General features: G+C 50.7%; 1 gene segment (V, D, J or C); it reads left to right on the forward strand.

Moving 5' to 3' along the window:
- The first annotated feature begins 2,173 nt into the window (after positions 1-2,173).
- Positions 2,174-14,486, forward strand: part of LOC147716687 (Ig mu chain C region secreted form-like) — a 28,675-nt gene continuing 16,362 nt past the window's right edge. Inside the window, exon 1 of the C gene segment in view lies at positions 2,174-2,405.

Below are 14,486 nucleotides of genomic sequence, written 5' to 3' on the forward strand. Positions count from 1 at the left end.
CTTTTGTTCTTTAGGAAACAACTAAAACATTTATTTTGGGAGTTCGTCTTCGTTGCTTTCCCGTCGGAGGTCTTCCCGGGGCGCTCGAGCTCCTAAGAAACCTGGTGATGAACTGTGCCTGTCCGGATACTTGGGGAGGTGTGGGGGTCGCCATGGTGAATTCTTCCATATTCACAGACTCACGAGGCACAGGGGCCTCTTGCTTCGAGATAGCGGATTTCCGAGGCTTTTGGGGGGCCTCCTGACGACATGGAGATACAATCCTTCAGAAAGTAAGCCTACCAGAGGACTCCGCCTCACAAAGGGGGCCACTGTTCCAGTCCCGGGTTTCATTTGATAAACTAATGGATTCTGGGAGTTGTAGTTTGTAGTAACTTTGTTTACTCCGCTGAAAAAATGATTTGCCAGAGAAAATCCCAATGCTAGAACACTGCCTTTGGTTACTTGTGGAGTCATCACTAATGTCACAAGGAGGAAAGGCAGGCATGTCACTCTGAGGCAGGCGCAAGCAAAGTTTCAATGAGGGTACAGTGCAACTAGTTTTCACAGGCTGAACCCTTACATCATGAAAGAACCCTAGAAGACTCCATATCACCGACACGCAATGCTCCTGGGCAATATTTTCATGTAACAACAAGTTGCATTGTGGGAGCTGTAGGCTGGGTTTCCTTCAATCGAACTAATTGACCCTGCATACCTAAACTGCACCCTTTCTGCTCAGCTTACAGGACTAGCAAATAGCAGTCCCCTCGAGCCAGTACTGCTTGAGACTATAAAATGAAATAAAAACAGCGCCCACGACAAATTCACCGACACACACAGACAAGTAAAATGCATGCACACACAACGACTTGTCACACACAGGCAATTATAAATACATACAGTCATACAGATGCTAACATGCAACCCACACCATGCACAGTTACCCCAATACGCACACACACAAGCACAAACACACACGTTCATGCAGTTACATTCATTACTGTTACATATATGACCGCACAAGCACTCACGCGCATATGAGCTAATTCAGACATGTACAGATATAAAAAAAATAAAGCAAAGACAGACAGATACATGTAACAATTGACATAACGTGCACAAAAGCACTCACGCACAGACAACAAACGGAGACACAAACAGAGAAAACACAAAATACAGACATATGATTCCATAGATAAACAGCAACGGTTGCTGTTTATCTATGCTGCAACACACACATGCAACCGCAAGCAGACACGCAGCACACCTACACTACAGCACATCACAAAGTGTGTTATATTATGGCATGCTCTGAGCGTGTTTTTATAGTACATTTCCACCCCAGCATCAATCTGTGCAACCATTCAACAACAACTGGTTCAAATATGTTCTCTCAATGTTTCAAACTTTATTACAAATGTCACAAAAAAGATGTTAATATTTCACTTCTGTTCTTGGATTTTCGTCACAATAAAATACACTGAACATAATCTTCACAAAAGTTATTTACAAAAGTTTAAGCTATTGCCATTATAAATTAAAATCTCTTTTATTTAAGTATTAATTATTTAAAAAAATTAAAAGCCATTGTAATTTGTAATATTAATACCGCTAAGTCACGTAAATACAAAACATGTTGCATTACAAATGCTATAGGTGTCACATTTGCGAAAGTTATAACTATTGGCATTGTAAATGACAAAGTTCTTAATTTAGCTATTTTCAAAATCAACACATGAAATAAAAAAAAATGTCATTTACAAGACCAATAGCTCAAACTTTCCTAATGCGAGACCTATTGCATTGCAAATGCTTGTTCCCTTTTCCTGACCGTTATGCACAGTTATGCATCGTCTGTAGCAGACACGTTAACCCACGGATCTATCTTACTTTCTAATCACTCCACTGGTCGATGGTTCACCGCAATTGCCACAAAGTATGTGAAAAAAATTCACTGAGGAAGTAATTTGTTCACACATTATCTATCGAAACTGCACTGTTCAACTTTGGTGCTGGGTGGTTTACGCTACATGCAAATTCGCAGACTGAGCAGACGTGCATGCAGCGGCCCTGCAAATCACCTGTGCGGTCCTTGCAGCTGGCTCTGTTCCTGGCTAGGAGTATTAGCATCTGAAACAGAATGACGCAATCATTCCCGCAATGGCCAGACATGTTTAGGTGTCCAGGAACTAGACGCAAGGGCAGGAGAGACCTGGGGTGCATCAGCAGAGCCCGGACAGACGCACTACTTCAAGAGCAGGCGCCGCTTGCCAAGCAGGACTGATGTGCATCAGCAGAGCCGGGACAGACGCATTACTGGAATATCAGGGGCTGCTTTAGGACAGAAAGGAGGTGCACCGACAGAGCAGAGACGCGTGAACCCCAGTACGGAACAGCAAAGGCTGCTCTCTCACAGGAGCGAGGTGCGCGAGCGAGTATGGCATGGCACGTGCGGCTGCAGGGGTGCACTGAGGTGCATTGAAAGAGCTGTGTCGGTCATCTTCTACCACTGATTCGTAGTCAGAATATCGACGTGAACAAAAATCATATACACAATGAGATTCTGGTGTGTATATGCTGAGATTTCTGGAGGCAAGTACTGGAATAAAAATGACTACAGTGGGACAGGATAGAGGTGCATCAGGAGAGACAACGACGTCAGCTCCAGTACTGGAACAGTAAGGGCTGATGCAAGACAGCATGGCGTGCAACAGTAGAGGTATTGCCCTGTCAGCTCCAGTACTATAACAGTAAGGGCTGCTGCAGGACAAGGTGGAGTGAATCAGTAGCGGTACTTCTGTGTCAGCTCCAGTACTGGAATAGTAAGGGCTGCTCCAGGACAGGATGGGTTGCAACAGTAGAAGTATTGCCCTGATACCTTTAGTACTGAAACAGTAAGGAATGTTGCAGGACAAGATGGGGGGCATCAGTGATATGAAAAAGAAACTTATACAGCGCACTTTCAGCAACGGTTCAGTAGAAGTATAGCTCTGGTCGCCTCAGTACAGGAACAGCAAAGGCTGCTGCTGCAGGATGGGGTGCTTCTGTAGATGTATTGCCCTCGTGGCTCCAGTACTGGAACAGTAGGGGATGCTGCAGGACAGGATGGGGTGCAGCCTTATATGTACTGCCCTGTCAGTTCCAGTACTGGAAAAGTAAGAGCTGCTGCAGGACAGGATGTGGTGCAACTGTAGAGGTACTGCCTTGTTCGCTCCAGTGCTGTACCAATAGGATCTGCTGCAGGACATGATGGGGTGCTTCTGTAGAAGTATTGCCCTGCTGGCTCAGGTACTGGAATAGTAAGGGCTGCTGCAGGACAGCATGGGGTGCATCAGTGGAGGTACTGCCCTGATAGCTCCAGTACTGGAATAGTAAGGGCTGCTGCAGGACAGCATGGGGTGCATCAGTAGAGACTTCGCCCAGGTGGCTCCAATACTGGAACAGTAGGGGCAGCTGCAGGGCACGATGAGGTGCAAAAGTAGAGGTGCTGCCCAGTCTGCTCCAGTACTATAATAGTAGGGGCGGCTGCAGGGCACGATGAGGTGCAAAAGTAGAGGTGCTGCCCAGTCTGCTCCGGTGCTGTAACAGTAAGGGCTGCTGCAGGATAGGATAGGGTGCATCAGTAGAGGTACTGCCCTGTCGGCTCAGGTACTATCACAGTAAGGGTTGCTGCAGGACAGGATGGGGTGCAACATTAGAGGTACTGCCTTGATAGCTCCAGTACTGGAATAGTAAGGGCTGCTGCAGGACAGCATGGGGTGAATCAGTGGAGGTACTGCCCTGGTGGCTCCAGTACTGTAACAGTAAGGGTTGCTGCAGGACAGGATGGGGTGCAACATTAGAGGTACTGCCTTGATAGCTCCAGTACTGGAATAGTAAGGGCTGCTGCAGGACAGCATAGGGTGCATCAGTGGAGGTACTGCCCTGGTGGCTCCAGTACTGCAACAGTAAGGTCTGCTGCAGGACAGAATGGGGTGCAACAGTAGAGGTACTGCCTTGATAGCTCCAGTACTGGAATAGTAAGGGCTGCTGCAGGACAGCATGGGGTGCATCAGTGGAGGTACTGCCCTGTTGGCTCCAGTACTGTAACAGTAAGGTCTGCTGCAGGACAGAATGGGGTGCAACAGTAGAGGTACTGCCTTGATAGCTCCAGTACTGGAATAGTAAGGGCTGCTGCAGGACAGCATGGGGTGCATCAGTGGAGGTACTGTACTGGTGGCTCCAGTACTGTAACAGTAAGGTCTGCTGCAGGACAGAATGTTGTGCAACAGTAGAGGTACTGCTTTGATAGCTCCAGTACTGGAATAGTAAGGGTTGCTGCAGGACAGCATGGGGTTCATCAGTGGAGGTACTGCCCTGGTGACTCCAGTACTGTAACAGTAAGGTCTGCTACAGGACAGAATGGGGTGCAACATTAGAGGTACTGCCTTGATAGCTCCAGTACTGGAATAGTAAGGGCTGCTGCAGGACAGCATGGGGTGCATCAGTGGAGGTACTGCCCTGGTGGCTCCAGTACTGTAACAGTAAGGGTTTCTGCAGGACAGGATGGGGTGCAACATTAGAGGTACTGCCTTGATAGCTCCAGTACTGGAATATTAAGGGCTGCTGCAGGACAGCATAGGGTGCATCGGTGGAGGTACTGCCCTGGTGGCTCCAGTACTGTAACAGTAAGGTCTGCTGCAGGATAGATTGGGCTTCAACAGTAGAGGTACTGCCTTGATAGCTCCAGTACTGGAATAGTAAGGGCTGCTGCAGGACAGCATGGGGTTCATCAGTGGAGGTACTGCCCTTGTGGCTCCAGTACTGTAACAGTAAGGGTTGCTGCAGGACAGGATGGGGTGCAACATTAGAGGTACTGCCTTGATAGCTCCAGCACTGGAATAGTAAGGGCTGCTGCAGGACAGCATGGGGTTCATCAGTGGAGGTACAGCCCTTGTGGCACCAGTACTGTAACAGTAAGGGTTGCTGCAGGACAGGATGGGGTGCAACATTAGAGGTACTGCCTTGATAGCTCCAGTACTGGAATAGTAAGGGCTGCTGCAGGACAGCATAGGGTGCATCAGTGGAGGTACTGCCCTGGTGGCTCCAGTACTGTAACAGTAAGGTCTGCTGCAGGACAGATTGGGCTTCAACAGTAGAGGTACTGCCTTGATAGCTCCAGTACTGGAATAGTAAGGGCTGCTGCAGGACAGCATGGGGTTCATCAGTGGAGGTACTGCCCTGGTGGCTCCAGTACTGTAACCGTAAGGGTTGTTGCAGGACAGGATGGGGTGCAACATTAGAGGTACTGCCCTGATAGCTCCAGTACTGGAATAGTAAGGGCTGCTGCAGGACAGCATGGGGTTCATCAGTGGAGGTACTGCCCTGGTGGCTCCAGTACTGTAACAGTAAGGGTTGCTGCAGGACAGGATGGGGTCCAACATTTGAGGTACTGCCTTGATAGCTCCAGTACTGGAATAGTAAGGGCTGCTGCAGGACAGCATAGGGTGCATCAGTGGAGGTACTGCCCTGGTGGCTCCAGTGCTGTAACAGTAAGGTCTGCTGCAGGACAAAATGGGGTGCAACAGTAGAGGTACTGCCTTGATAGCTCCAGTACTGGAATAGTAAGGGCTGCTGCAGGACAGCATGGGGTGCATCAGTGGAGGTACTGCGCTGGTGGCTCCAGTACTGTAACAGTAAGGGTTGCTGCAGGACAAGATGGGGTGCAACATTAGAGGTACTGCCTTGATAGCTCCAGTACTAGAATAGTAAGGGCTGCTGCAGGAAAGCATAGGGTGCATCAGTGGAGGTACTGCCCTGGTGGCTCCAGTACTGTAACAGTAAGGTCTGCTGCAGGACAGAATGGGGTGCAACAGTAGAGGTACTTCCTTGATAGTTCAAGTACTGGAATAGTAAGGGCTGCTGCAGCACAGCATGGGGTGCATCAGTGGAGGTACTGCCCTGGTGGCTCCAGTACTGTAACAGTAAGGGCTGCTGCAGGACAGGATGGGGTGCAACATTAGAGGTACTGCCTTGATAGCTCCAGTACTGGAATAGTAAGGGCTGATGCAGGGCACGATGAGGTGCAAAAGTAGAGGTACTGCCCTGTCGGCTCCAGTACTATAACAGTAAGGGCTGCTGCAGGACAGAATGGGGTGCAACAGTAGGGGTACTGCCTTGATAGCTCCAGTACTGGAATAGTAAGGGCTGCTGCAGGACAGCATGGGGTGCATCAGTAGAGATTTCGCCCAGGTGGCTCCAAAACTGGAACAGTAGGGGCAGCTGCAGGGCACGATGGGGTGCAAAAGTAGAGGTACTGCCCTGTCGGCTCCAGTACTATAACAGTAAGGGCTGCTGCAGGACAGAATGGGGTGCAACAGTAGGGGTATTGCCCTGGTGGCTCCAGATTGTAATAGAAAGGGCTGATGCAGGAAAGCACGGGGTGAATCAGTAGAGGTACTGCCATGTCGGTTCCAGTACTGGAATAGTAGGGGCTGCTGCAGGACAGCATACGGTGCATCAGTGGAGGTACTGCCCTGGTGGCTCCAGTACTGTAATAGTAAGGTCTGCTGCAGAACAGAATGGGGTGCAACAGTAGAGGTACTGCCTTGATAGCTCCAGTACTGGAATAGTAAGGGCTGCTGCAGGTCAGCAAGGGGTGCATCAGTGGAGGTACTGCCCTGGTGGCTCCAGTACTGTAACAGTAAGGGTTGCTGCAGGACAGGATGGGGTGCAACATTAGAGGTACTGACTTGATAGCTCCAGTACTGGAATAGTAAGGGCTGCTGCAGGACAGCATAGGGTGCATCAGTTAAGGTACTGCCCTGGTGACTCCAGTACTGTAACAGTAAGGTCTGCTTCAGGACATAATGGGGTGCAACAGTAGAGGTACTGCCTTGATAGCTCCAGTACTGGAATAGTACGGGTTGCTGCAGGACAGCATAGGGTGCATCAGTGGAGGTACTGCCCTGGTGGCTCCAGTACTGTAACAGTAAGGGTTGCTGCGGGACAGGATGGGGTGCAACATTAGAGGTACTGCCTTGATAGCTCCAGTACTGGAATATTAAGGGCTGCTGCAGGACAGCAGAGGGTGCATCAGTGGAGGTACTGCCCTGGTGGCTCCAGTACTGTAACAGTAAGGTCTGCTGCAGGACAGATTGGGGTTCAACAGTAGAGGTACTGCCTTGATAGCTCCAGTACTGGAATAGTAAGGGCTGCTGCAGGACAGCATAGGGTGCATCAGTGAAGGTACTGCCCTGGTGGCTCCAGTACTGTAACAGTAAGGTCTGCTGCAGGACAGAATGGGGTGCAACAGTAGAGGTACTGCCTTGATAGCTCCAGTACTGGAATAGTAAGGGCTGCTGCAGGACAGCATGGGGTTCATCAGTGGAGGTACTGCCCTGGTGGCTCCAGTACTGTAACAGTAAGGGTTGCTGCAGGACAGGATGGGGTGCAACATTAGAGGTACTGCCTTGATAGCTCCAGTACTGGAATAGTAAGGGCTGCTGCAGGACAGCATAGGGTGCATCAGTGGAGGTACTGCCCTGGTGGCTCCAGTACTGTAACAGTAAGGGTTGCTGCAGGACAGGATGGGGTGCAACATTAGAGGTACTGCCTTGATAGCTCCAGTATTGGAATAGTAAGGGCTGCTGCAGGACAGCATGGGGTTCATCAGTGGAGGTACTGCCCTGGTGACTCCAGTACTGTAACAGTAAGGTCTGCTGCAGGACAGAATGGGGTGCAACAGTAGAGGTACTGCCTTGATAGCTCCAGTACTGGAATAGTAAGGGTTGCTGCAGGACAGCATAGGGTGCATCAGTGGAGGTACTGCCCTGGTGGCTCCAGTACTGTAACAGTAAGGTCTGCTGCAGGACAGATTGGGGTGCAACAGTAGAGGTACTGCCTTGATAGCTCCAGTACTGGAATAGTAAGGGCTGCTGCAGGACAGCATGGGGTTCATCAGTGGAGGGACTGCCCTGGTGGCTCCAGTACTGTAACAGTAAGGGTTGCTGCAGGACAGGATGGGGTGCAACATTAGAGGTACTGCCTTGATAGCTCCAGTACTGGAATAGTAAGGGCTGCTGCAGGACAGCATAGGGTGCATCAGTGAAGGTACTGCCCTGGTGGATCCAGTACTGTAACAGTAAGGTCTGCTGCAGGACAGAATGGGGTGCAACAGTAGAGGTACTGCCTTGATAGCTCCAGTACTGGAATAGTAAGGGCTGCTGCAGGACAGCATGGGGTTCATCAGTGGAGGTACTGCCCTGGTGGCTCCAGTACTGTAACAGTAAGGGTTGCTGCTGGACAGGATGGGGTGCAACATTAGAGGTACTGCCTTGATAGCTCCAGTACTGGAATAGTAAGGGCTGCTGCAGGATAGCATAGGGTGCATCAGTGGAGGTACTGCCCTGGTGGCTCCAGTACTGTAACAGTAAGGGTTGCTGCAGGACAGGATGGGGTGCAACATTAGAGGTACTGCCTTGATAGCTCCAGTACTGGAATAGTAAGGGCTGCTGCAGGACAGCATGGGGTTCATCAGTGGAGGTACTGCCCTGGTGACTCCAGTACTGTAACAGTAAGGTCTGCTGCAGGACAGAATGGGGTGCAACAGTAGAGGTACTGCCTTGATAGCTCCAGTACTGGAATAGTAAGGGTTGCTGCAGGACAGCATAGGGTGCATCAGTGGAGGTACTGCACTGGTGGCTCCAGTACTGTAACAGTAAGGTCTGCTGCAGGACAGATTGGGGTGCAACAGTAGAGGTACTGCCTTGATAGCTCCAGTACTGGAATAGTAAGGGCTGCTGCAGGACAGCATGGGGTTCATCAGTGGAGGGACTGCCCTGGTGGCTCCAGTACTGTAACAGTAAGGGTTGCTGCAGGACAGGATGGGGTGCAACATTAGAGGTACTGCCTTGATAGCTCCAGTACTGGAATAGTAAGGGCTGCTGCAGGACAGCATAGGGTGCATCAGTGGAGGTACTGCCCTGGTGGCTCCAGTACTGTAACAGTAAGGACCGCTCCAGGACAGGATGGGGTTCAACAGTAGAGATATTGCACTGGTGGCTCCAGATTGTAATAGTAAGGGCTGATGCAGGACAGCACGGGGTGCATCAGTAGAGGTACTGCCCGGTCGGCTCCAGTACCTGAATAATAAGGAGTGCTGCAGGACAGGTTGGGTTGCATCAGCAGAGGTACTGCCCTGTCGGCTCCAGTACTGGAACAGTAGGGGCAGCTGCAGGGCACGATTGGGTGCATCAGTAGAGGTACTGCCATGTCGGCTGCAGTACTATAACAGTAACGGCTGCTGCAGGACAAAATGGGGTGCTTCTGCAGATGTATTGCCCAGGTGGTTCCAATACTGGAAAAGTAGGGGCGGCTGCAGGGCACGATGGGGTGCAAAAGTAGAGGTACTGCCCTGTCGGCTCCAGTACTATAACAGTAAGGACTGCTGCAGGACAGAATGGGGTGCAACAGTAGGGATATTGCCCTGGTGGCTCCAGTACTGTAACAGTAAGGGCTGCTGCAGGACAAGGTGGGGTGCAATAGTAGAGGTACTGCCTTGAAAGCTCCAGTACTGGAATAGTAAGGGCTGCAGTGGGACAGCATGGGGTGCATCAGTAGAGGTGCAGCCCTGTTGGCTCCAGTACTGTAACAGTGAGGGCTGATGCAGGACAGGATGAGGGGCATCAGTAGAGCTACTGCCCAGTCGGCTCAAATACTATACCAGTAAGGGCTGCTGCAGGACAGAATGGGGTGCAACAGTAGAGGTACTGCCCTGTCGGCTCCAGTACTGGAATAGTAAGGGCTGCTGCAGGACAGGATGGGGTGTGTCAGTATAGGAACTCTCATGTTGACTCCAGTACTGGAATAGTAAGGGCTGCGGCAGTACAGATTGGGGTGCAACAGTAGAGGTACTGCCCTGTCAGCTCCAGTGCTGTATCCGTAAGGGCTGCTGCAGGACAGGATTGGGTGCATCAGTAGGGGTACTGTCCTGTCGGGTCTAGTGATGGTACAATAAGGGCTGCTGCAGGGCAGGATGGGGTGTGTCAGTAGAGTTGCTGTCCTCTCGGCTCCAGTACTGGAACAGTAAGGCTGCTGCAGGACAGGATAGGGGTGTATTGGAAGAGCTGTGTTGTTGACAGAACTGAAGTTGAAAGAACTGGTTCAGGACATGATTGGGGTGCATTGGATGTGCTGCGGGCCAGGACTGGAAGACCTTGTGATACTGCAGGAGGGTAAGGAGAAGAATTCAAAGAGCCATCTGGGTCCAGGTACTTGTGCCACGAGTGAGATAGCAGGACAGGACTGAAGTGCATGTGCAGGGGCACACCCTGTACGGGCCTGTACTGGGCGCCTGTACTGGAACAGCTGGAACAGCTGCAGCAGGGCAGAACACAAGGGTCTGCTCCAGGGCTGGGTTGTTGTACTACAGTACAGCTTTGTGTGCCAGTACTGGAACAAGATGGGCTACTGTGGGGAAATAAGATGCACCAGGAGAAGCAGAGCCAGGAGGACCCCAGTACTGGAGTCTCAAGGGCAGCTGAATGAAAGGCAAGATTGAGATCATTCAGCAGAGAAAGAGATGCAAGGGCTCACATACTGAAGAGCAGGGACTGATGCAGAAGCAATGGGGTACCTCAGGAGAGCTGTGTCAGTGCCAGTACTGGAGGAGAAAAGGCTGCTGCTGAGCAGGTTGAGGCCCCTCAGCTGAGGCAGATACTTGTGTTTTCCGGTAATGGAATAGGCCGAGCTGCTGCAGGAGAGGACTGCGGTACATAAGAACAGCTGTGTGGGGGGCAGTACTGTTAAAGAACTGATCACTGCACTGGGAAGCATAGAAACAAATGGGTGGGTGCCAGTACTGGAATTAAAAGAGCTGCTGTGGGAAAGGACAGCGGGTGCATCAGCAGAGATGTGTGGGCGTCAGAACAGAACTAGAAACAGCAGCTGCAAACAAGACTGATGCCCATAGGCATACTGTCTGGATGCCAGTACTGGAATAGTAAAGGTTGCTACAAGACAGGCTGAAGGTGCAGTTACTGAGGCAGAGCAATGTGCCTCGGTACTGGAATAGCAAGAGTTGCTGCGTGAAAGAATGTAGGTGCACCGAGCTCTGCGATTGGAATAGAAATGACTGCGTACATGGGAATATTGAGGGGCACCGACAGAGCTGTGCAGCTGCCAGAACTTCAATAGAAAGGGCTGAGTATATGGGAATATTGAGGTGCACAGACAGAGCTGTGCAGCTGCTAGAACTGCAATAGAAAGGGCTGAGTATATGGGAATATTGAGGTGCATCAACAGAGCTGTGCGGCTGCCGAGACTGTAATAGAAATGGCTGTGTACATGGGAATATTGAGGTGCACCGACAGAGCTGTGCGGCTGCCAGAACTGGAATAGAAAGGGCTGCGTCAGGAGAAGACTGAGCTTCAGAGGCAGTGCTGTGTGCCAGTACGGGAACTGCACAGGCAGCTGCAAGAGGCAGCATAGAAGCACCCAACGAGGCAAGTGGGTCAATGTACAGGAACAGCAAGGGCTGCTGCAAGTTGGCGCTGGGATGAAAAGGCAGGGCTATGACGCTGTCAGTACTAGAACAGAAAGGGATGCTGTAGGACAGGACTGGGGTAGATAATCACAGATATTTTGAACACCAGTACTGGAACATGAAGGGCTCCCGCTGGAAAGGAATGTTGTGCATCAGCAGAAGCTCACTGGTGGGCTCCTGGTACTGCATTAGCAAGGGCTGCTCTCTGACCGGCCCGTGGTGCATGGGTAGAGCTGCACGGATGCCAGTACTGCCGCACAAGTTTTTGATGCAAGGTAGCATTGAGGTGCACGGGGAGAGCTGTGTTGGTGTCAGTACTGGAGCAGAATTCGCTGTTTCAGGTCGAGAGTGAGGCCCGTCAGTAGAGTCCAGTGAGCTCCAGTACTGGCACTGTGAGTGCTGCTGCAGGGCAGGATTGAGGTGTGTAGGTAGAGATGAGTGGGGGCCAATAATGGGACAGATATGGCTGGTACAGGACAGGTTAGAGAAGCATCAGCAGAGGCAATGCCCTGTGGGCTCTAGTACGGCACTAGGAAGGGTTGCTGCTGGACAGGAAGTAGGGGCATTGGCAGAGCTGCGTGGGTGACAGAACTGGAGGAGCATGAACCGCTGCAGGACAGGGGGGAGGTGCATTGGCTGTGCTGGGTCCCTGTGGATTCACGTACTGTTGTAGCAGGACGCTACAAGTGAGGTTGTAGGCACCAAAAAAAGAGCCCTGGTATTGGCAGTACTGTGGTAGCGTGGATGCTGCAGGACAGGATTGAAGTGCACATGCACAGCTGTCCATGTGCTAGTACTGAAAAACAAAGAGCTTTTGCATGTCAGGATTTAAGCACATGGGCAGAACTGTACGGGTGCCAGTACTGGCATAAAAAGAGCTTTTGCGGGTCAGGATTTAAGCACATGGGCAGAACTGTACGGGTGCCAGTACTGGCATAAAAAGAGCTTTTGCGGGTCAGGATTTAAGCACATGGGCAGAACTGTACGGGTGCCAGTACTGGCATAAAAAGAGCTTTTGCGGGTCAGGATTTAAGCACATGGGCAGAACGGTACGGGTGCCAGTACTGGCATAAAAAGAGCTTTTGCAGGTCAGGATTTAAGCACATGGGCAGAACTGTAGTGCCAGTACTGGCATAAAAAGAGCCTTTGCGGGTCAGGATTTAAGCACATGGGCAGAACTGTAGTGCCAGTACTGGCATAAAAAGAGCTTTTGCGGGTCAGGATTTAAGCACATGGGCAGAACGGTACGGGTGCCAGTACTGGCATATAAAGAGCTTTTGCAGGTCAGGATTTAAGCACATGGGCAGAACTGTACGGGTGCCAGTACTGGCATAAAAGGAGCTTCAGCAGGGAAGGATAAGATGCAACACCGGATACAGGTCCTTGGTGGGTTTGGTACTGGAGTAGCGAGGACTGGTGTAGAAAAGGATTGAGGTCCATCAGCAAAGCTCTTTGGATTTCAAGTCTCTGATTTAAAGGGCTGCTGCAAGGCAGGATTGTGACACACTGACAGAGCTGCGTGGTACCAGTACTGGAACATAAAGAGCTGTGTAAGGCAGCAGTGAGGTGTATAAGCTGAACTTTGTGGGTGCCAGTAGAGAACAGCAATAGCTGTTGCATGGCTGGAGTAAGGTGTAAGGTAGAACAGTCTGGGTGTCAGTACTGGAAGAGAAAGAGCTGTTTCAGGGCAGGATTGTAGTGATTTGACAGAGCTATGCGGATACTAGTACAGGGATAGAAAGAGCTGTTACAAGACTGGGATACAGTGCATTTACAGAGCTATGTGAATACTGGTAGTAGAATAGAAACCCCCTGCTTGAAGTCCAAGGGCTGCTGCAACACAGTATTCAGATGCACTGGCAGAGCTATGTTGGAAGCAGTACTACAATAGGAAAGACGTCTGCAGTACAGGACTAGAGTGCATTGGCAGAGCTGTATGGGTGCCAATGCTAGAGTATGAAGAACTACTGTGGGACAGGGTAGAGGTGCATCAGCAGAGAGGGAGCTGGTGGGAAACAGTGCATAGCTAGCAAGGACGGTCGAAGGATGGGACATGATTGAGGTGATTAGAATACATTCTGTAGGCGCCAGAACTGGATTTCAAAGGGCCACTGCATCAGAGGACTGGGGGGCCTGAGCCGAAGCAAAGTCATGGGTGACCCTGTACTGGATAACAAGAGAAGCTACACAAGAGGATTGAGGTGCATATGCACAACTGTGTAGGTGCCAATCTCTTCGGGAAGAGCATATCACTGTGGGACTCCACATGGTGGCCAGCACAGCTAGGACCAATACCTACCCCTCCACCCAGGCCAAGAAACTCAGAATCATAACTGAGAGCAAACTGAGCATGACTGCCAAAGTCAATGCTGTCACTGCTTCCTGCTCCCACACCCTGAAGATGCTGTAGATGATTTTCAAATCAGCACTCACAAAAATGTCACGTACCCCCTGATCACGCCGAAGCTCAACTTCAGATAAATCCTCTGTGCAGGGATGAACAAAAACACATCAAAAGGCTGCAGACCATTCAGAACACAGCGGCCAGAATCACTCACACTCTCCCACACCACACTCACATCACACCACGCCTGCAGGCGCACCACTGGCACCCCATTCACAAACGAGCACAATTCAAACTTCTCACCCACACTTTCAAGGCACTACATAACACTGGCCCAGCATACCTCAACAATCACATCTGCTTTCACAAACCTTCCAGGCACCTCTGCTCTCTTGGGATCCTACTTGCACATATTCCACACACATTGAATACCAGATCCAGCAGTTGCACCTTCTCCTACATCGTTCCTGAAGCATGGAATGACCTCCCACTAAATGCAAGATCCTCTTTCTCCTCACTTCTTGAATTCGGCAAGAAGCCAAAGACCTGGCTTTTCTAGTAAACCTACTAGGGCATAGGTGTGGCTAGACTCATACATGCTCAATGCCAGTATACCCTCCTGGCGATAGCGCGTCC

The sequence above is a fragment of the Lissotriton vulgaris genome, chromosome 5 (assembly GCF_964263255.1).
Source record: "Lissotriton vulgaris chromosome 5, aLisVul1.2, whole genome shotgun sequence".
Classification (NCBI taxonomy): domain Eukaryota; kingdom Metazoa; phylum Chordata; class Amphibia; order Caudata; family Salamandridae; genus Lissotriton; species Lissotriton vulgaris.